Raw genomic sequence first — 25,490 nt, forward strand, 5'->3', positions numbered from 1 at the left:
TTTGTTTAGAGGGGAAACACCCCAGTATTAGGGTGACTTCCTCTTATGTATATTTATGTTGCAAAGATGTATGCACTTGTCCAAAACTTAGGAGAGTAGCATGTAATATTGTATTGATCACATCTTCTCTATCGCGTTTGGATCTTTTGAGAAACATGCACACTGATTTTTTAATGAAAGCTCTTGGTGAGACTCCAGACTGGTCCTTTTACTAGACCATTGGTTACTTTTTTATTAGTGCCTCTTAGTTGGAAAAGAGTATAACTGCTGCTGGTTGAGCTGGATCATAAGCTGGGGTGTGCAGTGCAACTTGCCGATTTCACTAAAGACTCTCATTGCTATATCGAACATTATATTCCTAAACTCATGTACTTGGAGTCCCATCCTATCATTTTCTCAGCAGCTTCCTTTTAAGTAAATGAGCTTCATAAATACAGATACATCCCTTGCCAGACTCTTTTATGTTCAGCTTATGTGTTTCTTTTTTACAGGCTGGTCCAAAAGGAAGGTATGGGAGAAGGCTGGACCATATGTTTTCATAGCATAGTCTCCTCTTCCAGAGAAATGGGCAGCTTATAGAAATTAAGGCATTACTCATTTCCATTTAGCTTCTGACTTAACTGTCTGGGCATGCATCCTGATGCCCACCATCTTACAAAGAGGCTAATTATGGCTTTGCTGTGATGCTTCTTTTTCACACGTGCATCTGTTTTATTACTGCTCATGCTTGCTTTCAGCCGGCTGACTTCCACAGTTTTCTGAGCAAGCATCATGTCCCCAGTGGAGGAATCCTCTGCAGAGGCCAGCTAGGGATTCCAAAGGCATTGAAGGATGGGTCATGTCAGGAGCTGAAGAGGCAGCAGGGACCTGGTTTGCATGGTGCAAGTCTATCCCCACAAAAGAAAGGGGAGCTGCACCTCCAAGTTCATGGCACAATCACTTTGCACATGAGTACATCACCATCTCAGGAAGCAGCCCAGAAGCACCCATGTGAGGAGTACCCATTTATCATGGAATGCTCCTCATGAATAGGTCTTCCATAAGCTTCAGACATGCTGCAGCAGTGTCAGGGACCAAAGGCTCTTAGTTTATAACCCTTCAGTTGATGCCGTGGTTTACTCTTAACTTCTTTTTAGAACCTGCTTTGGCTTGGTTACTTTTCCTGGCCAGTGTTACCCACCTTGGCCTGCCTTTTGATACTGTTATATGGATTTGCCCCATCGACTGCCATAGAGTTGAACCTGACCTGTCCAAAGTAGGCAAACAGGCACCTTGATGGTAAAATAAAAAAATGGAAGAATGTAACTATGGTTAAGTTTATCTGAATCATTTATAGACATCCCTGGGATTTTCCAAATCAGAAGCATTGGATAATTCTGAGAAAAGGGTTCAAACCACATACATACGTACAAAAAATATTTATATCTCACCTTTTTCCTGTTCACGGAATTCAAGGTGGCTTACTTAATCCCCCTCTCTCAATAGTAGCCTTACAACAACCATGCTGTGAGGTAGGTTGGGCTGAGTGTCTGTGAATGGTCCAGAGTCACCCAGTTGGCTTCATGGCTGAGTGGGGACTGGAACCCAGATGCCTGAGTCTCAGTTCTGTACTCTTAAGCACTACATCACCCTAATTGCCCTTTGAAGTGGGGAGTATGGGTATATGGGGGTGAACATGAAGCATATTAAGAGCCCCCCCCCCCACCACCACCACACACACACAGCTTTGATGCAGCAGCTCTCCACTGTTCTCCAGGGAAGTTTTCCTCCTTCTCTTGAAAACTCCTGGATTATAATGGCAGTGCTTCAGCTTTGTCTCCAGGAAAAATTATTTAGTCTGGCCAACAGCAGCTGAATAATGCCCTAACAATGCACAGTTCTTCAGTTTAGCCAGCCAGCCTCACATTCTTGCCGTTTCACTGGTGTTTCAAAGAAGGCAGCCAATTCCAGGCAGCTGTCTTCATGCTCCTTCAGATTTACTTGCTCTTTGCCCTGCGTATGACATTCATAGGTGATGGGCACTCCAGCATGTTCATGTATTTGTATTTCTACTCTTCCAGAGAAGTGTGATTCAATAAAAATGATGGGTGATATGAAGCACAATGGAACTGGGAATGTCAGGACAATCAATATGATCAACGCTGCCTGGGACATGTAGTCTCATACTTTTATTATATCTCTTAATTTGTGGCTTCTTGGTTTTAACGGTATTGCCCTGTAGAACTCTGAACCTTTCATAAGAAAGTAAGTTTCTCTCAAAGCAGAAGAATGCTCATGGTATTCACAGTAATGCCAGCTTCAGTGAATTTGATTCCCTGCACCAACAAGAAAAAGAGCTAGAGAAAGGAGGAAAACGGCATTCTCATGAATTTGATGAGTTGCTAAGGTGCAGGGGCTGCCAACTGATACACTGAATTTGCTTGCAAAAATGGTATGTAACAAGGGAAAAGCACTGTGATTTCAAGGGGTCATTACAAGACAAAGCTAGCACTTTTTCTTCAACTTCTAAACTCAATGGGACATAAATATGTCTGTGGGATATCAGGTATTTTACTTCCGAATGGTCTAGAACTGCTGCTCTGAAGTGGTTTGGTGCAGGGTTTTACTGTGGAAAATGTCATCCATACCTTCTACCACATGCATTTATAGCAGGGTTTTTTCCCCTTGCTAAAAGCTCTGAACTCATTGATCTTCTGTGCTAAGAAGAGAACATCTTTCACAGAAGAATATGGGGTTTTTTTAAAAGATGGGGCACTGGAATCAAAATAGAAAACTACATAGAGCAAAATAGAAAACTACATCTTAACTTTTACTCTTCAAGATCTATAATGATATTTACTTGGCCCAGTTAGTGTGTGTGTGTGAGAGAGAGTAAATAAATAAAGATCTGTGGACTCCTAACTTTGTGTTTTAAATTAAAGAATTTTATTTACTGCCAGATTTTATCATCTGCCTCCTGTTGACTAAAGCAGATTCATACTGTATTCAGAAGTGGTTCATTTTTAATATTATAATGTTTTACTGTGTACCATATTGCACACCTTTCTTTTGTTTTATAACTCAGAGAAATCTTGTGGTTTTTCTACCATTCTCTTATGTTTGGTTAAAAGTATTCTGTATATTGAAATACCTAATACATGGATGGGAAACACTTGATTTTACTGGTAGACCTCTGATTTTAGTACATTGGCAAAGGATTCTTTCTTCTTGCAATGCAATGTGTCCTCCTACATTGTAAATTATGTTGCTGAATTTGGGGGGGGGGGGAGGCACTTAAGTTAAATTCAGGAATTTCTACTCAGAACTAATTCCTGAGATCAGAATTCTTTAATTCTTTTGCACAAGGCTCTGGCTGGTAGATCTCAAAGTTCTAGTAAAAAAAAAAAAAAAGATTTCACAAGGCCGAGATCTTCCCATCTATGCTCTACCATGTGTGAATGTCTAGGTAATGCTTAAATAATATGTGAAGTAAAGAATGTGTGAGAAATTCATTTCCAATGCACTGTATCTTTCTGCCCCTGCTATGGGAATGTGACAGGTGTATCTTCCACTATCAGCTTGAGATGAGATGAAAAACAAGTAATGGAGATTCATTCTGCAGAAATCCTGGGAAGGCATTTAACCGTCATTAGTACAGATTTCCCCCTCCCCTGCAGAATATATTTTTGACTCAGGGGAAAATGAATACTGTTCACTGTCATGTAAGTAGGATTTTAGCTAGTTACAAGAGCTAGGAAATGTTGGTTATCATTTTTATTGGGTGTTCAGAAATGCCCTGTCATTGCCAGTGGAACCCTAGAGTCTGTTTCCTAGGTGTGCTGCTTATTCCCTATACAGTCTTTATTGATCTGCAAAGAGAGTCTAAGTTTCACACTTAGCTTTATCCTTTTTGACAAGATAACTTTAGCCTACAGTGATCTGTTAATGTGGCTATTGCATCTTAGGATATTGCGAGTGCAGCTATAGTGAACTATCCAACAGTGCTAATAAAATTGAACTATTGTAAATGAATGATTGTGCAAAGCAATTTAAACTTGCTAGGGCAACGGTAAAAAGAGGTGGTTTGCTGCTAATGTATTCTAGAAGCAAGTTTTGATGGCAAATCCCCGCTTTTCATGTTTATCAAATACTAGTTACATTGATCAAGTGTTGGGTTTATGATAGCACTAGCACTGGGACACTGTTGAGTATTCCATGTAATATGACTGTGAGGTTTCTTTCCTGAGCCCCTCCACCAAATTCTCTAAATACTTTCCATTCTTCAGTAGAGGCAAGATATGTGTCTGTGCTCACTCATCTAAAGGCATGAGTGCAACTCTTCTCTGTGCCATTGTTTTACTAAAGTAATGTGAAAGTGGCCTTCCATGGTTTTTAACTACTAGAAAGCTTAAATTGTGTGAAAAATTGGCTGCTGGAGCAAGGTTATCATTAGCAGACAGAATATAAACAAAAGATCTTCTTAACTGGTCATTTATTCACAATGTAGTTGTCAACCATGCAGTAGGAATAGTTTAACTTCTCTGTCAAAGCTTCCCCTTATCTTCAAATCTTTTGTCAGCTGTCAAGCAGATGAATTGCTGTGTAAGGAATGTCTCCCATACTGACTGTCAGGCTCCTAGAATTGCCAGCTTCTTCATAAGGTGGCATAAAAGGAGAGAAGGGCTCGAGGTGAAGAACAGGAAAACGGGGGAAATCATCATTTGTTACATGATGAGTCCCTATTGTTTTGTTTCTACTTCCATTTCAATTTGGCACTTTTTCTACAGGTCAATACTGCTTGTGTTCTCCTTGCTTTTCCCTTGATCAGCTGCAATCCAAAGACCATGTTGTGCTCATAGGCCTATTAGCACTGTCAGTTCTTTGAAAAATATATCCTCGGTGGTGATCAGTGGTTCACATTTAATAATCCTGAGGCAGTCAGATATGGGCATCATCATCCTTTGGAAGGTTTTAATGCTTTGACGGATGTGTCTCTGTTCAAGTCATAAAATACATGAACCTATACCAAGGAGTGGCACATGTGACATGTCTCAAGAAAGCTTGTAGCAAGAGTGCCTTGTATAGACTGTAGTGCCAGGTTGTCCAGGCTTCCTTTATAAGCCTAGCAGTAAAAAATCATCAGTCTGAGCTCACTGCATTTGCAAGACAAACGGAAACGGAAGAAGTGGTCCATCCACCATCTCAATCACTTGTTTCACAAGGAATTAAAAAGCTCTCAGTCTCAGTACAGACAGCTGTAGTTTTCTTAGGTAGCATTTTCCAGGATAGTGCGTGTGGGATGGATAGCTCCTTGCACTATTTGAGGAATGGGAGAATTCCTGAGAAAGTAGCAGCCAAATAAGAACCAAGTTAGTTAGAGGAGACCTATGACTATACATTGCGGTGGGACTCTGTAAAAAGAAATCTCCTGTGTGAATGGCGATTCTTGTGCTTTCAAGAATGGTAACTCCAAGCAGATCATCCTTAGTACTTGCATGATTCTGACTGTAGTTGAATGGACTGAATTATTCCCTCTTAAGAAAAGAACTCCTGGCCTCTGTAGACTGGGGGATAAATTTTGATAGTGGTGCTTACTTTTTTTGCATATGTATAAAGTATGCACTTTTATTTAAAGCCTGTGAGACCCTGGTGAGTGCTTTTAAAGGGTGTCTACATATTATCAACTAGGAAATGAATATAGATAAGGGTTAAACCACGAAGAGTGTTCTAAGTAAGAGCAAAGGCTGAAGTAGAAAAGACCAATGGTCAACTCCATGATGGTAATTCCAGTGTGACAGGCTTATAATAAAAGTAGTTATTCTCCGAACAATATGCTCCTATATTTAGTGCCACTGCTCTGGTCCATTAATGCTGCGTTCTTCCTATTGGTCCAAGGTTTATAGTTGATCATTAAAAGGCTTTTATTGCAGCTTTAGAAAGATGATTATACATAAAACTGACAGCGTTGCCTTGCTGGGGAATGCTTTGGAGGTATTGCATCTTGGCTGGCTGGGATGAGCCAGAGAGAGCCTACTGTGTCTACGAAGTGGCATTAATGCATTGTATACCACCTCTTCTCTTCTCCAGACTGCACAGGAAGCTCTGCTTGCTCTTCCTGGGTGAGCCATGAGAGCCTGCCAAGATGTCCTTGGCTTCAGAACTAAGTCCACTCATGAAGTCAGTGGCTATTTTATAGACCATTAAATTACTTGTGTGAAATAATTCCTGCATTTGATGGGCTTCAGTAAAGTTCTTGGATGGCTGCTCCACCAGCTTTGTAAAGCAAGGGAAGGGTGTTGCAGTAGAAATGGAATTTGGGTAGAACTCCCCTCCCTTGGTGCACATACTGCCCATTATCCATCTCAAATCAATTAAAATTTGTTTATCTCCCTTGCTTTTCCTTCAGTCCCTCCCTCCCTCCCTCCCTCCTTTCATAAAACCTCAGGGCAGTAAGTTGCATACCAATTTAAATATCTCATGTAAACACTTTGGGCATTTCCTAACTCACTTAGTCAATAGACTTTGGTCTGTATGATGCAATAGCGATTGCTTGTTTAGAGTGCTATGGCCAAACTGGTTTCTAAGCATTTACATACAGATTGCATAAAACTTCTATTTAGGTCATAATGAGAAAAGAGAGACCCCCTTTTATCTTAAATGGAGTTCAAGTGCAAGTGCTACATGAATCAAAGAGATTGTTAATAGAGAAGGGAAGCAGAAAGAATGTGTAAACTGGGCTACGAGTGAAGGAGCCTGGCAGAAGTGATTTCTACCAGTCTATCAAATGTTGCACATTTCAAACTAATCTTCTGCATTTATACAGGTGATCCTTGGCGTGACAGACAGGTAGCTCTTTCACTGATGGCATAATCAAAGCATGTCTTTTTTGTCTCATCGTGTTTCCATTAATCAGAAAAAAGAAAATTATAGGTATGATTTTTTTTCACATGAAGTTTGGCTGCTCTTCTATTAGGAAATGCTGAGTAGCAGAGATACTGCATAGTAAGTATATTTTAAAAGAAATGTGTGTGTCAGTGGGAGACTTCCTGTTCTGAAAATAAACCGGCTTTCTAGTGAAATAGAAATACTATAAATAGTGCAATCATAAAATATAAATGATGGAGAAAACTTAACTTCACAGGTTAAGTTGAAGTTAAGGTACTTGACATAGATGAATCCACCTAATCCTCCCTCTAACACTACTCATTTGTGTGTTTCTGTTTCTTGAACTAATTCTGTTGCAGATGGAAGAATAAGCAGTCCCCTGGGTGTGATTGCATTTTCTTGACTTCTTGACGATTATTCAAACTACGATACTATAATTGGATCTGTAAACATTTTATGTTGATGGCATTTAAATTATTGCCGTAAATTGCAAGGTTAACTAGCTTCAGTTGTTAAAAATAAACTCCTGTTAGCTTCCTACAGTATTTAGTTTTTGTTCCCCTGAATGTACAGACTTTATAAGGTTTATAGGAAACACCAGCTATGGTGCTGAAATTATATGTATCAAGGCTCAACAAAGATATCCAAAAGCAGCCAATGGATAACCTGTAATCAAGCTGAATGAGAAGAATTTTAGACCTATGTAATTCAACTACCAGTGCCTCAGCAGAGTGAGATCTTGCCTAGTTTGGGCACAAGAAAAGCTACTTGATTCTTTTCAAATTATTGAAAAGATGTCCTGTTTGCTGTCAGGTCCTTAATGCCCTATTTTTCATAGGAAGGAGGATTGGTCTGTACCAACAAGTAGGGCTAATTCAAATCCCATTAGTAGCTGACTGTATATTACTGTGACATTTAACTTTTAATTGAAGGATGGCTTTGGTATTTAAACTGTGGCACTTTTGTTCAGGTTTCCCACTTTTTTGGGTGCTTTTCTCCATTCCTTGAACTCTTCTAGATGTCAGAAGTATATGAAATGATTACCAATAGCATTGCAGTCTCTGGGAAAAAACTGATTTTTGGCCCAACTTAGCAACTATGTCCAAAAAACGCATATACCGGAAAAGTAAAATTTGCCAATCAAATGCTGGTTTCTGAAAGCACAAGGAGTCCTACTGAATCTGATTACATGTCCTTTTATCAAATTTTATAGCTCTACTTCTACCCCATGCCAAATAAAAAGATGTTATTTGACTTTAGAATTTAGAACAGTTACATCAGTTTAACTTCCTCACCACTTGCATGCCAGGAACACTTGGTGATTAGTGAACCAGCATGACTTTGAATCTGTCATTTAATGGATTAGCAGGAATGCCATGTCAGGAGGAAAATTTATAATGTAAAATGAATTAGATACGTCTGTAGTTGCACACCGGATCTGGGAGACCAGTTGGTGTGTATCAGTTAAGCCATGGGCAGAAATGTTAACTTGCACAACTCCTGTGTTACAACGTGCATGGGTTAGTAGAGATTTACTCAAGCTAAGGTGAAAGATGGCCTCCATTAAATAGTACTTGGACCATGTAGCTTTTGCAGATTATTGGGAAAAGTGACATTTGCTCATATGTAATCTTGGGACTGCTAAGCCAAATCCAAAGCAACATTGGATTGGTTCACTGTAAGAGAAATAAACCATAGTTTATTGACTGTTTGAGAGCTGCTGCTTCCTCTGACTGTCCAATGACGTGACAAGCTATACCAGCAAGGGTATAGCCATGCTTGTAAACTATGTTGTGATTATTCAATCCCCCCGTTACCCCCCCCACCCCATGGCAAGTAGCCTTATTCAAGGTCCTTTTCACATGAATTGGGCATTTCCCCCCTAATAGCTATGTGCCCCTTTACCTTGGAAGATGGCAGAATGTAAAAATGAGACACTTAATCTTCTTTTCCCAGATGCTGTTTTCCTGGAAACTGCTCTCATCTTCAACCCGGCAGTTGACTCTAGAAAAGCAATCCCTTGTGCAAGAATGGGATCCTTTTTCCTAAGGATAATGGCAGAGTAGCATGTGGGACAGGGCTTAAGAGGAAGGCCATGGGCTGTTTCTGGAGGCTTAGTGGACCACATCTGGCCTGTGACCCAGAGGTTCCTCACCCTTGCATTAAAGGAAGTTGCAGAAAATGAACAGAACCTTGTTTTTGTTTGCCCTTTGTTTGTGGAGAAGATAGGGAATTAAATCCATACCTAGCTTACTCTGCTGTTGCACCAAAAATCAATGATGATCCTCTTCTTACTTAAGGCTCAACCTGTTTTGGCTATCTAGTCATTTAATTTAAAAGCTGTTACGTCAGATTCTGATAAACAAGGCAGTAGGTGTGCAGGTAAAAGTCACAGCATACCTGGTATAAGGAATTTCCTGGCACACCCAAGATAGATGCGTTCAGTTGCTGAAATACTTGTCTGGCATTATGTTGGCACTGGCTCTGAATACAATTAGTCATACAACCTTTCTCTGTTCCGCCCTCCCCCCCCCCAAAAAAAAACAACAACCCTAGAACAACTAAATAACAAGTTTGTTTGTTTATTTATTTATTTATTTATAGCTTTTATATCCCACCCTTCACAGTGTCTTAGGGTGGTATGAGTATCTAAAATGAAATCATTTGTAACTTGGACTATTATAAAGTTATGATACAGTCACATAATTTAAAATCATATTACATATTCAATGTTTAATAGAGTTGATTACACATCATAATCCCTGATATGGGCATAGGAATGAAAGCTCTTGCAGAAATACCTTATTTTCCATACAGTGGCTCCCCAATAATGAGAGGATAGCTCTAGCGATAGATGTTATCATTGCACTATGGATCATATGCAAGCACTAGTCTTTGATGGACAATCACTGGCATTCTTGTTCTACCATATATGAAGTCAACGTCCATTGTAGTAATTAGTGAGTAAGTAGTCCTGCTAAGTTGTTTCCAGGACATAAAGTGACTGGGGTTAAGGCATTGATTAGTGGATTGGATTGCACTCTGGGTACTACTTTTTTTGGAAGGAAGGTAAGATACAGTGTAAATAAATAAACCCGAGAAATCCCAACTCCATTATGAAGCCCACTGTGTGATCTTAGTCTAGCCTGGCTCAACTGCATTTGTGAAGTCAACATGTGGAGAGGAGTTTGGAAATCTTGATGTATGTTGCCCTGAATTTTTGCTGCAATGTTGGGATCTAAATCTTTGGGCAGGCAGCATTACTGGGTTTTTTTTCATTTTCATGCCATTTTTTTAGAAAGTTGGAAGTTGGATACAAATTTGGTATGTGCAGCTGAGGATAAAATGGGAAGAAATGGATGCTATATCTGCTTAAAACAATAGGTGGGTGCCTCAGCTTTAATTTCCCATTTGTAAAATGGAGCAGTTGATTTAGAGGTCTGATTAGTGCCAAGTGTGGAGGGAGGGGTCTGTAATTTATGCCCTGGGGAAACTGCTGACTATCGCTGCCAGGGCTGAGTAAATGGCTTTTTCTGGCCTCCTGAGACCATTTCCCCCCAGCAAAATCTGCACCATTTGATCATCCAGCTATTTCATGAGTAATTGAAGGAACTGTTGAAACACTCCAAGAGGAAAATTCCCGTCCTTTGAATTGCTGCGGCAAATGATTAAATATTGAAGTACATTTTTAATATGTCTAAAAGTTATATATATTCTTCAATCGCTTGATGGATAGTATAAACTGTTAGATATGAAACATTTTCTGTGAATCAATTTTGTTTAGGTGTAGTAGGGACAGAGAAGAAGCAAGCAAATAGGTTTATATACGTGTTCTGAAAGCAAAATGTCCTTACTTGGGTCTACATAAGTGTCCAGACCTGAAACCTATTTCCTCATGTCTGTATCTGGAAAGTATGTTGGCTTGTAGTATATTAAAGGTTACTGTTGCTTGCATTCAAAAATGATTGATAGTGATGATTTTGCCACCTCCAGAATCCTTCCCACTGGTGGTCTACACTATGTGATAAAGAGCCCCTAGCGTTCCTGGGGTTCTGTATTCAGAATTGGCTAAAGTTAATTGAGAACATGCAGCTGAGACTGTGCTTATATTTTTTCTTGTGTAAAGAACAAATAATACATATTGGAATTGGGACTATGGTGCTCTGGGAGTATGTGTTTAACACTTCCTTTCACCCATTTTCCTTTTTTATTTCACTTGTGTGTTACTCAGTAGCCAAAGTTCTGTGGGTAGCTTACAAGATTAAAAACCTGAACAATGCATTGTAGGCGCATACTATAAAAGCTATTTCTATATCGCATGCTCATGCATGAGTGCACATGCACACAGACTCATGCACACAGAAACAATAATTAACAATCAGTAAGAAATTCCAGGACCAGTTAAAAATCTTATATTCCTTATCACGTGCTGTCAAATGCAGAAGAGAAGAGAAAGGTCTTAACCTACTGCCAAAAAGACAGTGCTAGTGCCAGGCAGGTCTCACTGGGGACATCAGTTCATTATTTGAGAAGATTCTCTTCATCGTTGTTAAATTCTGAACCTCTCTTGAGCCTCAGTTCTAGCACTCTCCAAAACATATGGCAGAGAAGTTTTGTTTTAAGCTTGCACTGGTATTTGAACTGAATCAGAATTAGCATTGCTTTATCAACTGTAAACCAGGGTTGATAAAAATCAAAGAGTTTTTAAAAATAGGATTTTTAAAAAATTCAAATGGATGTTTTTGATTTAAATTGGATTTTTTATTTAAATTGGATTTTTTAATGAAATGCATTTTGAGAAAAGAATCTAAAGATAGTTTTGTATTTAAGATACATTATAGGTTATTCATCATGAAATAAGGATGATTAATTATGTAGCATGAAGCTGTATATTCATGCAATGTTTAAATTTTTGGTAAATGAATACCGTTAATCCATTCATAATGTCATGCTCTGCCAGAGGTTTTCTGTAAGATTATTGGGCAATTTTTCTATCTAGAAGATGTTATCACAGATGCTTGGTTTTACAGTTCTCAAAACTGTGAATTTGTGTCTGCAGAGATCACATGCTTCCTCTTCACAGCAAAAATGTTATAAAATAAGCATACAGATTTGAGAAAAAAGACCTGAACCACATTGTTCCTTTGCAAATCTGTGTACACACTATCAGCCCCCTTACCGCTTAAGTGCTAAATTTCAATGAATAGGATAAGATTGTTGGAAGTGGACTAGAAGCTACATAAGTGTGAGGAGGGAGGGGCAAGCAGTAAAAATGAAGTGAATCCTTTTGAGCAGAATATTCCACAGGACTTTGGATATTTTTGTGTACAGCCTGAGGTTTATCACATTATTATATTCCTGTAAGAGGAAACCTGTAATGGCAGTAGGCTGTAAAAGAGACCTAGTTTGTGAATATTTTAATGAAATTCCTCTACCTACGGGTAAGGCAGGCATGTGTACAAATTATGTAGAAAACTGTGATTTAAATTTAGTCTTACTGAGTAGTGATTTAAATCAACTTGATTTGAATCAGAGCCACCCTGCTATAAACATATTTTGAAATAGTGTAAATCAGTCGTTTAACAAGCATTTAGTGGTATGTGTGCAACAAGGTGCTAAAAGGTGAGCAGTTTATGTTATGTGGATTTCAGTATTTCCCCATCTTTTTATGGGAAAAAGGACTTGCTAGGTCCTTAGCAAACAGCTACTGTGTGTCACATCAGTGAAAGCAAACCTTCCACTAGAAGGGAATTGCATTTGAACACTTGACAGCCAATTAGCTCAGTAGCATTAAAGCATAGCCCTCATTTTTATGCCTCTTTTGGGACATCTTAGAAATGCATTTCAAAGTTTTATAGCTTTCTCTACGAAATTACCTAGAGGATTGTCTGATTATAATTTTTGGAGTCATTCGTAAAAGAGTAACACCTGCACGGCTTCTAAAATTGTGCCTTCATGACGGCACTAACCAGTAATTACCATTCTGAGTCATTCTTTGCTCCTCATTGCAGCTTCCTAGTAGGATTTAATTAAAATTCTGTGTCCTAATCTGGCAACTATCAAGAGTAAAGTGCCAAAGTCATGTCTTTGCTCATGTTGCTTGGAAAATATTGCCATACCTTTTAATATGGCATCTTTATCATCATATCTTGGTAGCTCCAAACTATTTAAATGCAAATGTAACATCATCTTTAATCATCTTTAACTTATAGGAAACACTTATTAACAAGTTTATTGAGGATTGATGCAGAATGTCAGATGTATTTGTTTTATATTGTTAAAGGTTACTCTCATGTTATAATGGGCCACATAAATTCTGACTTTGGGGCAGGTGGCCATATCCTGCTTTCAGCTAGTACTTGACCTGGCTGCATTTATCTGGAAGAGATCATCCATACCAATTGGTGTAGTTAAAAGAATTACATGAATGAAACAAACTAATGGAAATGTGCACTTTTTAAGTACTTAATAAATAATAAGTTCTTCATACTTAATAAAGTGGGCACATCTTATAATGTGCCAAAGACATGAATAGAGATTACTTTTAGCAGGGATGGGCAATTTTCATTCCTCCAGGAATTTTGGTCTCTAATTCCCACCATCCCTTAGCCAGCATAGCCAATGGTAGGGGATGATAGATGTTGTGGGCCAAAACATCTGGAAAGTTGGTTACAATCCTGTTGAAGATCTGGAATGAACATTGAAGTGGTTCAGTAGTATAACAAATAATTACAAAGAAAGAGAGAGATTTTAAGAGTTCTACAAGTTCCACTGGAGAAAGAATTATAATAAATTGTTTTGTGGAAGTGGTAGCAGGACAAGAGGTAGTTCTGCCTGTCAGTGAGAGGTTTGGAGCCTGTCACATTTAGATAATGTTTTCTTGCAAAGTTAAGCTCTTTTCACATGGTTTTCCTGTTACGAAAACAAGCTTGCATGGTTTTGCTTGTGTGCTTTCCTCTCTTCTCCTCTTTTTTATGTACAAGGAAAAAGAAGGCTACCACTTTTGAACTAACCACGATATGCTGTTATATATGACCTCCAGGGACTGTGGTTAGTTCTAACTGCAGTCAGTTCACACAAACGAGAATTAAACTATAGTTTTGAACCCAGTCTTCATCTCAGGAAACACCCCAGATTTTCAAGAGAATGTTTGCTATCCTATATAATTTTGTGAGGTGCCAGCTAGTTTTGAGTGACTTCTGGTTCCCAGCTTTTGGATGACATGATAATTGTCCCTTAAAGGTGCAGGAGTTTGGATCATCACTCCTACTAAAGTAGCTCTCTACTGTTGTAACCCCCAAACTCTGGTTACTTGCTGGATTTGTGACAGTGTCAAAATCTTCTCTTTCTTATCCTCTTGTGTTCCAGATATAGGAGTGCATGTATAGAATATAAACTATACTGATGAGATATACATTTAGAATGCTTCATTTCAAAAAAAGTTGCTTAGAAGGCCATCTGCCAGGGACTTCCCTTTAGTGTGTGTTCTTACTGGCTGGCCAACTGTCAGCCCAAATGCTACCCTAACCTTCTTACATTCCAGGTTTGTTTCATTCAGTGAACAAAATCTAACTGTTAGCCTTTATTTGCTCTTGGTTTCAAATACAAACTCCCACCACCCTTATATACAAAATACCCGGAGCTGTACTTTCTAGGGAATGAGGCATTCTTTCAGCATCCTACTGAAACTACATTGCTTTCAGCAGTAAATGTTTAGTGCTTTACCCACCAAAGCTGCTAAGCTGCAAATCAGGGAGTCAGGAAACCGATCAGTTTTGGTCCATTCCCCTTCCTTGTTCTTTGCCTGACTGGCTAATTTTAGTGGAGAGTCTGAGATGATCAATTTTAATATATCTGCAGGGTTAGTGCCTCAAACCCCAAATCCTTAGGCATAGAAGGCCCCTTGTTCAAAAACAGCATGGGTGTAGGTTCTTTGTATTCACCTGTCAAAAAGATGCTGGTGGTTTGGGAAACTGGAAAAGTAGGTTTTGGTTTTCTTTCTTATAAGAGGGCTTCAGTGATAAAAGTTGAGACTTTTAAGGGATATCTGTAGCCTGGTGTTAGTTGACCTTCAGCATGTGTTTGCCAAGTATCCTGTCTGGCAGAAAAGGGAGCAAGGTTAGCTGGAGATCAGCTAAGCTCGCTGATTGTTGGGAATAGTTTTGTGGAGCAGGGAAAGTACCACTGCTTGGGAATGGCAGGAGGAGCAAGTGTGTGGGTTCTGGTAGCTTGCTCTTGTAAGGACAGAGTAGAAGTAAACAGGAAGTACCAAATGTCAAGAGGGGAGAGAGCGCATAAAAAGAAAAGTCACAGAGAACCCTTTTGAGAAGCATATCCCGAAACATGAATCCCAACTACTTGTTATCCAAAACAGTAAATCAGGGAGAAGGTGTGTGTGTGTGTACACAGCTTGTTAATTCATGGTAAAAAAAAAAAAAAAAAAAACAGTCTGGTTGCTTCCATTGCAAAGCTGCAAAGAAAGATTGAACTTCATGTAGGAAAGTGTTTACCAGCCAGATTTTATTAATGTACCCTTGCATCATTTCATCCTGCCATTTCTTTAAAGGTCAATAATTATTTTTTCCAGTCCATCATATAAAGGCAGCATCAAAACTTTTTGTTTTTTGTTTGTTTTTTTTGGTGGTAGTTACATGAATACTCTGTTGCTGTGATTTGGGACTGATGTGAAAGTATTCATTTAAAATGAATACACATTTAAAAAGTGTATTCTATGTATTCTGCCTTTCTACTAAGGTGGTCTTTAAAAATGACATTAAAATATAAAACCAGCAGCAGAATAAGTACACCACAATATAAAGTATAGCTAATGAGCAACAGTTAAAATAACACAAGCACCAGAAAGCCAGCTCCACAAACCAAGCCTGTGCTAAGGGAATTCTCAGTTTGCAATTCATAGATATTCCCTTTATAGAAAATATTATGATCTGATATGCTTTATCCCAAGAGGCTTGAGTTTAGACTAGGGGGCAAGGAAGAGAAAGTGCTTGCCTGCTGTCTGAATTTGCTTCTTTAGTAATGGTGGCAAAAGAGATGGACTTTTTTTACTCCTTAGGTGATAAGATGCAAATCTTCCCTTCATGCTGCCTTTGAAGTTGAATGGATCTGTTGCATCAATTACTTGAAAAACTGACCTTGGTAACATTTATCCTCCCACTGAACCAGTTCTTAACATTTTCTTGCAATTTAAGAAAGCACTGCTGAGTTTGCATTGTGGGTTCCTTAACTTCTATACTTCCTTGACTTAATAATTGAGGAATCGTATTTCTGAACCTTAAGGCTCATTTCCCACAAATCTATGGATCCTCAACTTTTAGTCTTCATTTCTTATTGGCCCTCAAACATTCTTCAAGCTGAATCTGGTCTTTGGCTCCGCAGGTTTTTCTGTATAATCGTTACAAGGCCAGCAATACATTTTTGTTCTGAGAGATGCATCTTTGACAGGTCTCTGTTCCTAAATGGAAATCTAGTCCCAGCACTTGTTTCTAAGATCCATTGCCCCATCTACTTTTCCCATGACCCCAGGGACATTCTTTTGTTTTATCCTTCCTTCCCAAAACAATAAAGATGTTACTTTGGAGTTATAAGCAGAGGTGGTCACTGAGTAAACCTCTAAATTGAAATGATATACAAGACTGTACCAAGACAAATACAGGTTTGGTTGTTCTATTATTTTGATAAGTTGAGGGATCCCAGCCTTACAAGGGGTATCTTGCTTAAGGGGCTGGCATAGTGATTTTCTTGAGCTGCAGATCTAAATTGTGAATTAAAGGGGGAAAACATTAAGGGAAACGGTAGCATTTAGGATCATAAGTGGATCAAAATGTTGAAGTGAGATTGTTTCTGCTCAGGGAGTCAGTCATCTGCCCATGTTCTCTTCTAGGATATGTCTCACTATACTCACCAATCAGTAGTACCATGCTCAGTTTCACAAGTTGATTGATCAAAGCCAAGTTTCATTAATGGGTTAGCTAAAGAACCCAAAAATGGTAATGGCGAGTCAATGGCCATGCTCTTGGATTCTATTTGATGATTTTTGAATGGGTAATGGCATACACTTCCTGGGTGCTTTATATCTAAGCAACTATGTTAGACTACTCTCAAAGAAGCACTGTTTTGAATAAACAAAGCAACTCATATCCTGTCTAACTCGTCATTCTATAAAGTTCTGCCTCCTTCTGTCCTAGTGAGCAGTCCTAGAAGCAAACATCATTCAGGATCAGCGGCGTCTTATTCTAGAGTAAAAGTAAGCAATTTGTTTATTACTAAGGGCCATTTTGGAGGTATGTTATGAGCCAGAAAAGTGTGACTCATTAAACTCAGCTGGATGTAACTGATGTTGTTTGAATATGGTGCTTCTCTGAATACTACAAATGCAGCTTGAAATGAGATTTAGAGAGAAGTATAGAGAATGATTTTGGTATAAGACAATATAAAAGCCAAATGGCTCGTACCACTGAACTGGTATAAAGAGGGATAATCAGCATGATTGCAAATATGCAGTCTGACCAGGGACTAAGAGATCTTAGCACATTTCCCGCAAGATAACACTGGGATTTTTTTTTTCAATGATGTAATGAAAGGAGATAGCAATGTTGTTGTTACTGAGATGCAAATTGAAAGAAAGAGAAAAATAATAAAAAGAACAATAGGTGGAGAACATTCACTGTGCAACACTTCAGGCTGTTTCCTCTTGATAGATGTACATATAATTGAACTCATCTTAGTACAGGAAAGTGCTTTTTTAAGATGCTGCTGTTTCTTCTGGCATGAAAACCTTTCAGGATTTATGTTAGTTCAAATGTTCTACATTGTTTGGCTTGAAGGTTCCATTTGTTTTCTCCAGCTATGTTTGGATTTCACAACTCTTCAGGAAAGACAGTCCGACTCAGTATTATCTCTTGTTTTCTTGGCTAATTTGTCTGACTAAGGCAAGACCAGTAGTGCCTTACTTTAGCTCCCTGTCTCAATTTTGCTGGTAGACCTTGCTGAGGACCAATTTGAATCTACAGCAGTCAAAAGGATGCACCAGCATTATACTTCCCAAATCCCTCCTCCTTGAAATGTTATCCTTCCTGTACCTATGCTGAAGAGCATTTGTTTTGGAATTTGGGAGCTTTCCCTATGGATATTAAATCATGGATATTAAAACACACAAGCATATAGAAAGCCAAATCTGTTTTTCTCTATGATGTGGCTGGTCAGAAGGCCAACTTTGTTTCTTCAAAATTTAGATAAACTACTAATGTAGTTGCTTTAAAAATGTTTCTGGATTTTAACGTGCATATATTTGTTCTTTTTATCTACTGCGTTCTTCAAATCTAATTGCTAATCTACACAATCTGATTGTGACACATTTATTCTCTTCCCCAGCAATACATTCCTGCTGTTGATTCATAGTTCTTAATCGATACTGAATTTAAGGATACATTTATTCCCCTTCGGTATTTTTCAAGCCCCCTTTCATTTTTATAAGTCATACAGATTTCCGGAAAAGCTCTATGAAAGATTTATTGTGACTTCTCCTCCCAGTGCCCATTTTCCCCTTATTTCAGGAAGAATCCTGAATTTAAGCAAGTATTTCTGCCATGTTGAACTGTTCAGCTAAAGTAGCTCAAATGACAAACTTGGCTTTATAAAACTTGAGGCGATGAAAAGACATACTAAAGAAGATAGGGAAAAGTGTCCTCCAAGAACTGTCACCATGACTCTTCTAAAGTGTAGAGGACACAGCTATCCAATTTTGGATGTTTGTGCCTTTTGCCCTTGCTCATGAGAAAGAGAGGCTGAGGCCGAAGCAGGAACCTTCGTATTCTGAAAGAAACTAAGTCCTTCACTCCCCAGGCCCTCAGAATAAAGCCATAGGATTGTGCCCAAAGTAAGTGAAGACCGGTGTGAAATAAAGGTGCATTTGAATGTTGCTTGATCTGATCTTCATTGGTACAAAATGGCTAGTGCAATTTGTTTACTCAATTGTAGAATTAGTGAAGTCATAAAAAATGGCAAGAGGTTCAGTTGAGTTTGGGTTTCTTTAAATCTGGCTAAAAATCAAACATTTCAGTTTTGTTTTGCATTTATTTGTAATCTCTTGCATGCACATGATGAATAACACCAGTGCCTGATGTGTACAAGATAAATTGCAATATGAATGACAGCAGAGAAGAGGTGGTGACAGGAGGTACTTCAAAATAAATATAAGCACCTGTGGAGAACTCATGGCATGGTGACGAAGTCACCCTAGGCATCTGGCCATTCATTATCTTTCAGTTAATGCTAGTAACTGGGAATGGAGATATTCCAGTCCACATCCCTGCAGAAGAGTTGACTTAGTGAGTTATACATGCATCTTCTGGAAGCAATCTCATGACTTCTTCCCTAAAGTTCAAGAGCCTGCTTCCAGCTAAGTCCTATACATGCTTAGTTAAATATTGCTATTATTGCGTTCAATAGAGTTTATTCCAGAATGGGTAGTAAGGAAACCATTTCTGGATGTAGGGACATGTATGTCTATGCATGCCTACTCTGTTTCAGTGCAGGATTAGACCATCTGAAGGAATATGAGCAGCAGTCTTTATGTTAAAAAAATGACTGCAGCTTGGAACAAGAGTCAAATTTTAATTCCAGCAAATAGTGTTACACAATCAAATATGAGGATGGTGCAAATTCTTTCATATTTCTTGAATTCATCTGACACTGTTCAGGCAGCAAAACTCAACTTACAGTCACCACATCTGGGTATTTCATACTCTAGAATGTCTGGAAAGCCTGCCAGAGGCAACACAGTTAAATATTTTCTGGACTTCTTGCACAAATCTGGTTGTTCTCAGAGGGGAAAGAAAAGCATAAAAATAAAATAATGAAAGCTTTAAAAAGTTCCTGAGAGGATAAACTTCCATCTCTGTATGCAGTTGCATACAAGAATGATCCATCTGTGCACATTAATTCTTTTTCACAAATATGCTCACACACACAGATGTGTGTAATCCATAAAGGGTAACATGGTTCTAAAATGCACAAGAATGAAATCTACAGGGCTTCCTTGGCATTTTAAGATAATGTTTAGGTTTTATTTTTAAAGCAAAATACTTGATGCTGCAAAATCCAAGGAAACTGTTAATAAGCTGAGCTGTCACATTTTCTGCAGAAAAGTAAAAAATAAGCTTTTAAAACCAGAACAGTTCTTTATAAATGCAGATTCATTTTCACATCCATTGCAACTTTACAAATAATCCAACGTTTTTTCTGCAGACTGGAACATTGTGAGGTATTTACCCTTTTTTTGCTTAGTTTTAAAAAGAAGCTAAAGAATTACACTGTCTTTTAATGGGATGCTTTTTTCCCTGAAAAGACCAATTTATACTGTTTACCTCCCTTCATTCAGTCCACGTTGCCTTACCCGATCAGTTACACTGAGCAAGTCATGCACTTGCTTTAGATGAATCTTAAGGCATGCCCCTGGATGCTTCTATAAATCGATCTGTAGGCTAAATGAGCTGGCTTACTTTGTAGTGAGTCACTGACTGGCAGTCCCAACCCGGAGTCTGTTCCACATCAGCTGCTAGTTGGTCTGCTAATATTCCACAGGTGGCACGAGGGTGATCTTTGTCTCTTTGCTGAGCAATCTGCAGCCACTACTGATTTTCCATTAGAGCATGTCACTGGCACCAACTAAGAGGCATTTTTAAGGCAAGGCCACAACAGATCCAACAGGCTGGTCTTATTCCCAAGATGTCCTTCGGTGCTTGCAAAGGTTTTTAGATGCAAAGTGAGCGGCTAGAGTAGGATTTTCATACCCTGTTTGCCTTCTCATATCATGCCACTTCAGCCTTTCTGTTACAAGCTTCCTCTTGTGCCACAACAGTTTCAAAGTTGATGTTTTGTGATGGCAGAGCATTGACATCTAATGGCGACCTCAAACTGTGAAGATGTCATTAGATAATGTACTGCTCAGTTCATGTATCTTTCAAGATATCAGCACCATCCTGTGCGCAGCTCTCTGACTTTGTGAAGTTCTGTGATTGCACTGACTTTGCTGATATGTCTGCAGGCTTGCAATGCAGTAGGTTTCTCAGCCAGGCATAAATAGGTGGCTTTGGACTCAGAACAGCTGACAGCCAGAGACATTTTGAAATCTGAAGCAGAAAGTCACAACTGTGGGAAAAGAGCCTCATTCCTAAAGCCTTTCCCTTTTAGACTTCATTTTACCTGTTAGGAGGGGTAGCATTTCTGTTGTCCTACCTCTACCTCTAGCTCATGGCCTTCTTTCCTAATTCCTTGTAGCGCTTTCACACCACATGCCTTGTGTGGCATATATGTCAAAGCTGTCAGGTGAACTCTACCAAATGGCTGTGTCCCTTTCTACTTCCTTCCATTGGAATGTGGTGTGTCCAGCTTCTCTCTCATCCCACTTTTCCAATCCACATAATTCCAGAGATGTGCAATGGAAAATATCAACTTCTAATTGGCAAAGCTGCTTTTGCATATTTTATATGAGTAACTGTATGCTGCTTGGAACTATTTCATGTTAACAGTGTTCTAAACTTTCATTTTTCTTTTTATATCATTGTTTCACCTATTTGAAGCCAAAATCTCATTCTTTAATAAACCTTCCTTTAATTTTGATGATGCTCCTAGAAGTCCAGACTGCTGCAAATACGCCTCCAGATTAATCCATTGCATCTTCCAGCCATTTTTCCTTAACTAACTTTGTCTCTTTGCTCCCACTTTTCTCTGACATTTCTAGCTAACATGAATTCTACCATCATTCCGTTCTACCTTCCGTTGTCAATCATTCCTCCATCCCCTCCTCTGCTACAAGGAACAGCCTGGTTCTGAAGTGCTTACAATGCAAGCCAGGGACCATTGCTCACCTTGTGTATCATCTTGGGCATGTTACACTAGGGAGAGGTGAGGCATCCCTGCCAGCAGTGATGGAGAAAGTAGAACGGTTTAGCTGTGCTGTTTCTAAGCTTTCCTTCTTGAGCTGAAAAAGACCCAACTTCAGGGAAACAGAGACACAACCATGTCTGGCCAAAACAGGGACTGCTGGCAGCATTCCTGTGCATGGACCATGGAGTTGAAAAAGTGTGATCAACATGTAACAATTTATTTCCACTTTCATATGCCATTTGAAACAGCTGAATCTGTTTGTAGCCTGTACCTGGTCTTGATTAGACCCTGACTAGGAACAATCTGGTATTCTCAAAATGTTTTGGACTACTATTCCCATAACCCCTGACCACATGTTGACTGGGGCTGATGGGAGCTGTAATCCAGAACATTTGAAGGGCACCAGCTTTTGTAAATCTAACTGTGCTTCCTACAGAGATTTTTTTTAAAGATGTATTTAAAAACCCTTCATACTATAACATCTCTGTGTGCATTCCTGTGTGTTCAGCACTGAGAAGAAAATTAGGTAGACTGCAGTCTTCTGAAAACTCTCCAATCTGTCATGATTAGAGGATAGAAAACTCAGAGGATGTGGCCAGTTTATGCCATTTGAACTCTACAGCTGAACCAGTTCAGGTAGTATGAGTGACAGCTGTCTTTTAAAGCATTAAGGTTTCTGTCTCTTCAGGAAATGTGGTTTGTTTTCAGTTTGTATCTCAATATTGATAGTGATGCTTGTGTTAATTGCTGTTTTTAAAGGGATGGTATGTATTTACTAATTGCATTCTAGGGTGAAATTATATGATTGAAAGCAGAGTGGATGATAATTTTGTTACACTTTAGTTTAAAAGCGTGGGATTGTTTTTAGAATCTTATATAAAGTACTCATTATTCATATAAAGTATTCTCTCTTCATTTGTTCATTCATTCATTGCTACATAATAGCAATACTTTTTCAACTGTCCCCTATCCCTGTGTATTCCAAATGTATTCCTATCTGCTAATTACATGAGATATGATTGGTGGGTATCTCACCATTTTGCCTTACTGTTCTAGCAGACCTGTGTCCCGAAAAGTCTTCTAATCAAATACAATCAAAATTTATTTTCACACTGGGGTAATGGACTTCATTGTTCTATTGATAAAGAAAGGCAGTCCTGGATTAATCAGGTGCTTGTGTCTTGTGGAAGGTTAATTTATTTAAGTCAAGGTTGGTTCAGAGCACCTGAGCAATTCTATGCCAAGGAACTGAGAGCTGAAACATTTCCCATATACCTTAACCCTAGCAAACACACAAACTGAGGAAGAGTATCTGTAAATGCAAGTCTCTTGGAATGAGATGACCAAGAAATGGCAATGCATGACTGATCTTTTCCTACTCATATTATTCACAATTAATTTTGCCTCTGTTTGTGCATTAATACAGACAAATTCCCATTGAAAACAAGGGACCCTAAGTTAGGTATAACTATGGCTTGAAATGACCAGTGCAATAAATGTCAAAAGATCTATAAAGAACTACAGCTGTGTTTTTCAAAATTGTAAAAAAAAATTCCCTTCTCCCCCCCCCCAAAAAAAATTCTTGCAATTATATATATTGCTTCTATGAAATCAGTAGTTCAACACTTTAAGATTTTACTTTTGGTATGTTTCAGTTCATTGCATTTGATCTGCTGCTCTCATCAACACATTAAATTGTGTTTTTAATGCTTCTGTTCTTAATTTTATTTTTAGATCCAATTTACAGCTGCTAGTCTGTTGGATCAGTGACTCTTAATGAAAATTCAAAGCAGGTTTTGATTATAAAGTTTAATGTCTCCCCAAAAGCTGTTAAGATTTAATGTGTCAAATCTGTACTTTTCATTAATGGGCATTTAAAAATGTATGCACCTGTGCAATTACTAAGTAGAGAGGGAAAAGCAAGAGCACTATCATGTTAGGCAATCTTCTATTATTATCGTCTAAAACTTCAGAATGTTTTCTGTTATTGGTTTCTTCTCTAGCTGAGCTGAATAGCAATTACCATTCATTCATTGCTACACACTAACAATGAATTTATTTATTTATATTGTTGCTCTTATTACATATGATTCCTAATGTTATATTAGTCAAGGTACACAGATCATTGAAAACAGCTGGCCTTTTTGACTAATACATACTTGTGCCATTCAATTTGTTCCACATTAATGTCCTAACAGACAAATACTTGACTGTTTGCTTTCCATGAGCCACACTTTACTCACCAAAGTAAACTAGGTGTTGGCTAACTGTAAGAATGGCCATCATCCATGGTCAAAGTCGATGCTACACTTTTTTTTTTCCTTGTTGAACTGTAATGGGTCTTGATTCTGGCATGGGTAGAATCAGCCACTAAATTCACCCCTCTCTGCCTTCTGAAGTTTACCTGCACATCACATTGTACGTTTTCCCTGACTCTGCTTCACATCATTGGCTGTCACTAGTGTTATGATGCTGGAAATGTGCTAAATATTATATAGACATAGTCCTGTGTCAAACATGAAATCTAATTCTTCCCTGATTCTTATCTTAGAAGGATGTTTATGTATGGAAAGATGAAACTAGACTGGCACTTTGAGTCATTTCTGCTTGAATCCTTCAGATGTATTTACTGAACATGGTGTTTTGGCATGAAAAACAAATCTTTCTAAATGTTTGTTTCTGTTGCACTAAGTAGTTACCATTTCTGCTCAACCATAGAGAACAGGATAAAAGTTTTCTCAGAACAAACTTGCATCGTCTCAATTAACAGCTTCAATAAACACACAACTGTTCTTTATAGTCACAGAATTGGACACTTGTTCCCTCCCAGACATTTTAGCCTGAAGCACGATCAGATGTAGCTTATTTGTGAACCTTTGTGGCTTTCATAATTGTGTAAACTACATGGGTGGATATGTGAGCACAGACATTTCTACCAGGAGATATGCAAAAGCACGTACTGATGAATTCATTTAGATCTTCTGGCCATGTAGGAAAATGAACCTAAACTTCGTGAGTATATGTTTTGTACTCGGCTTGGAGAAGGAGACTAAGAGTAGTTTTAATAAGTTTTTATATAGCTCGGCACACAAGTTAATGCAGTAAATTTCTTGCTACTTGGTTTCCTTCTCACTCATACTTTTAATTATCAGTATCTGTCACACTTGACTACTAATTAAAAATGATTAGTTTACAGCTGGTTTAGCAGTTGATGAAAAATTGATTCTAAAATTAAAGCTTCCCTTAAGGCAGGCATCTTCAGATTCTTCTTTCTGAGGCCTTTATTATTTCTACAAAGATTCAGAGGGAAAAATTGCTCTGTACAACACATGTTGATTATTTTAATCTTTTAAATTGCCCATAAGAATGTGTTACACATTCAGAACACTAGTCAAAATGCACAAGACAGCAGCTTGGCCTATAGGTTCATATTTTTAGGATGCAATCCTGAATACACTTACCTGAGAGTAAGCCTGATTGAGTTTGCCAGCACTTACTTCTGAGTAGACATACATACAGTTGTGAATAGGGTTGTAGAGAAATGCTACTGGCACTCCTGCAGAGAAGGGGAAGGTTCTTTGTCATCAGTAGTCCTCCTTTTTCTTGCATGCTTATAGTATAAACCACACCCTTCTTGGGATATGTCTGCATATTAAACATCTGTGTATGCTTTTAAATGTAGAACTCAGAAAAGTAGCTTGTACTTTCAATTGCCTCTC

At 38.5% G+C, this 25,490-nt stretch overlaps 1 protein-coding gene across 4 annotated transcripts in view; it reads left to right on the top strand.

Annotated features, from left to right (window-relative positions):
• The window catches only part of PLXNB2 (plexin B2), a 331,034-nt gene that overhangs the window by 33,423 nt on the left and 272,121 nt on the right, over positions 1-25,490 (top strand). Inside the window, exon 1 of one of the 4 annotated variants that reach the window (XM_044423442.1) lies at positions 17,110-17,128. The exons of the other annotated variants lie outside the window; for them this stretch is intronic. The gene's annotated coding sequence lies outside the window, so the exon portion shown is untranslated. Of the gene's footprint in view, positions 1-17,109; positions 17,129-25,490 lie in introns of those variants that run through there. 4 annotated transcript variants of the gene reach the window in all.

Source organism: Varanus komodoensis, unplaced genomic scaffold (genome assembly GCF_004798865.1).
Source record: "Varanus komodoensis strain SLA01 unplaced genomic scaffold, ASM479886v1 scaffold13_3, whole genome shotgun sequence".
NCBI classification, from domain to species: Eukaryota; Metazoa; Chordata; class Lepidosauria; order Squamata; family Varanidae; genus Varanus; species Varanus komodoensis.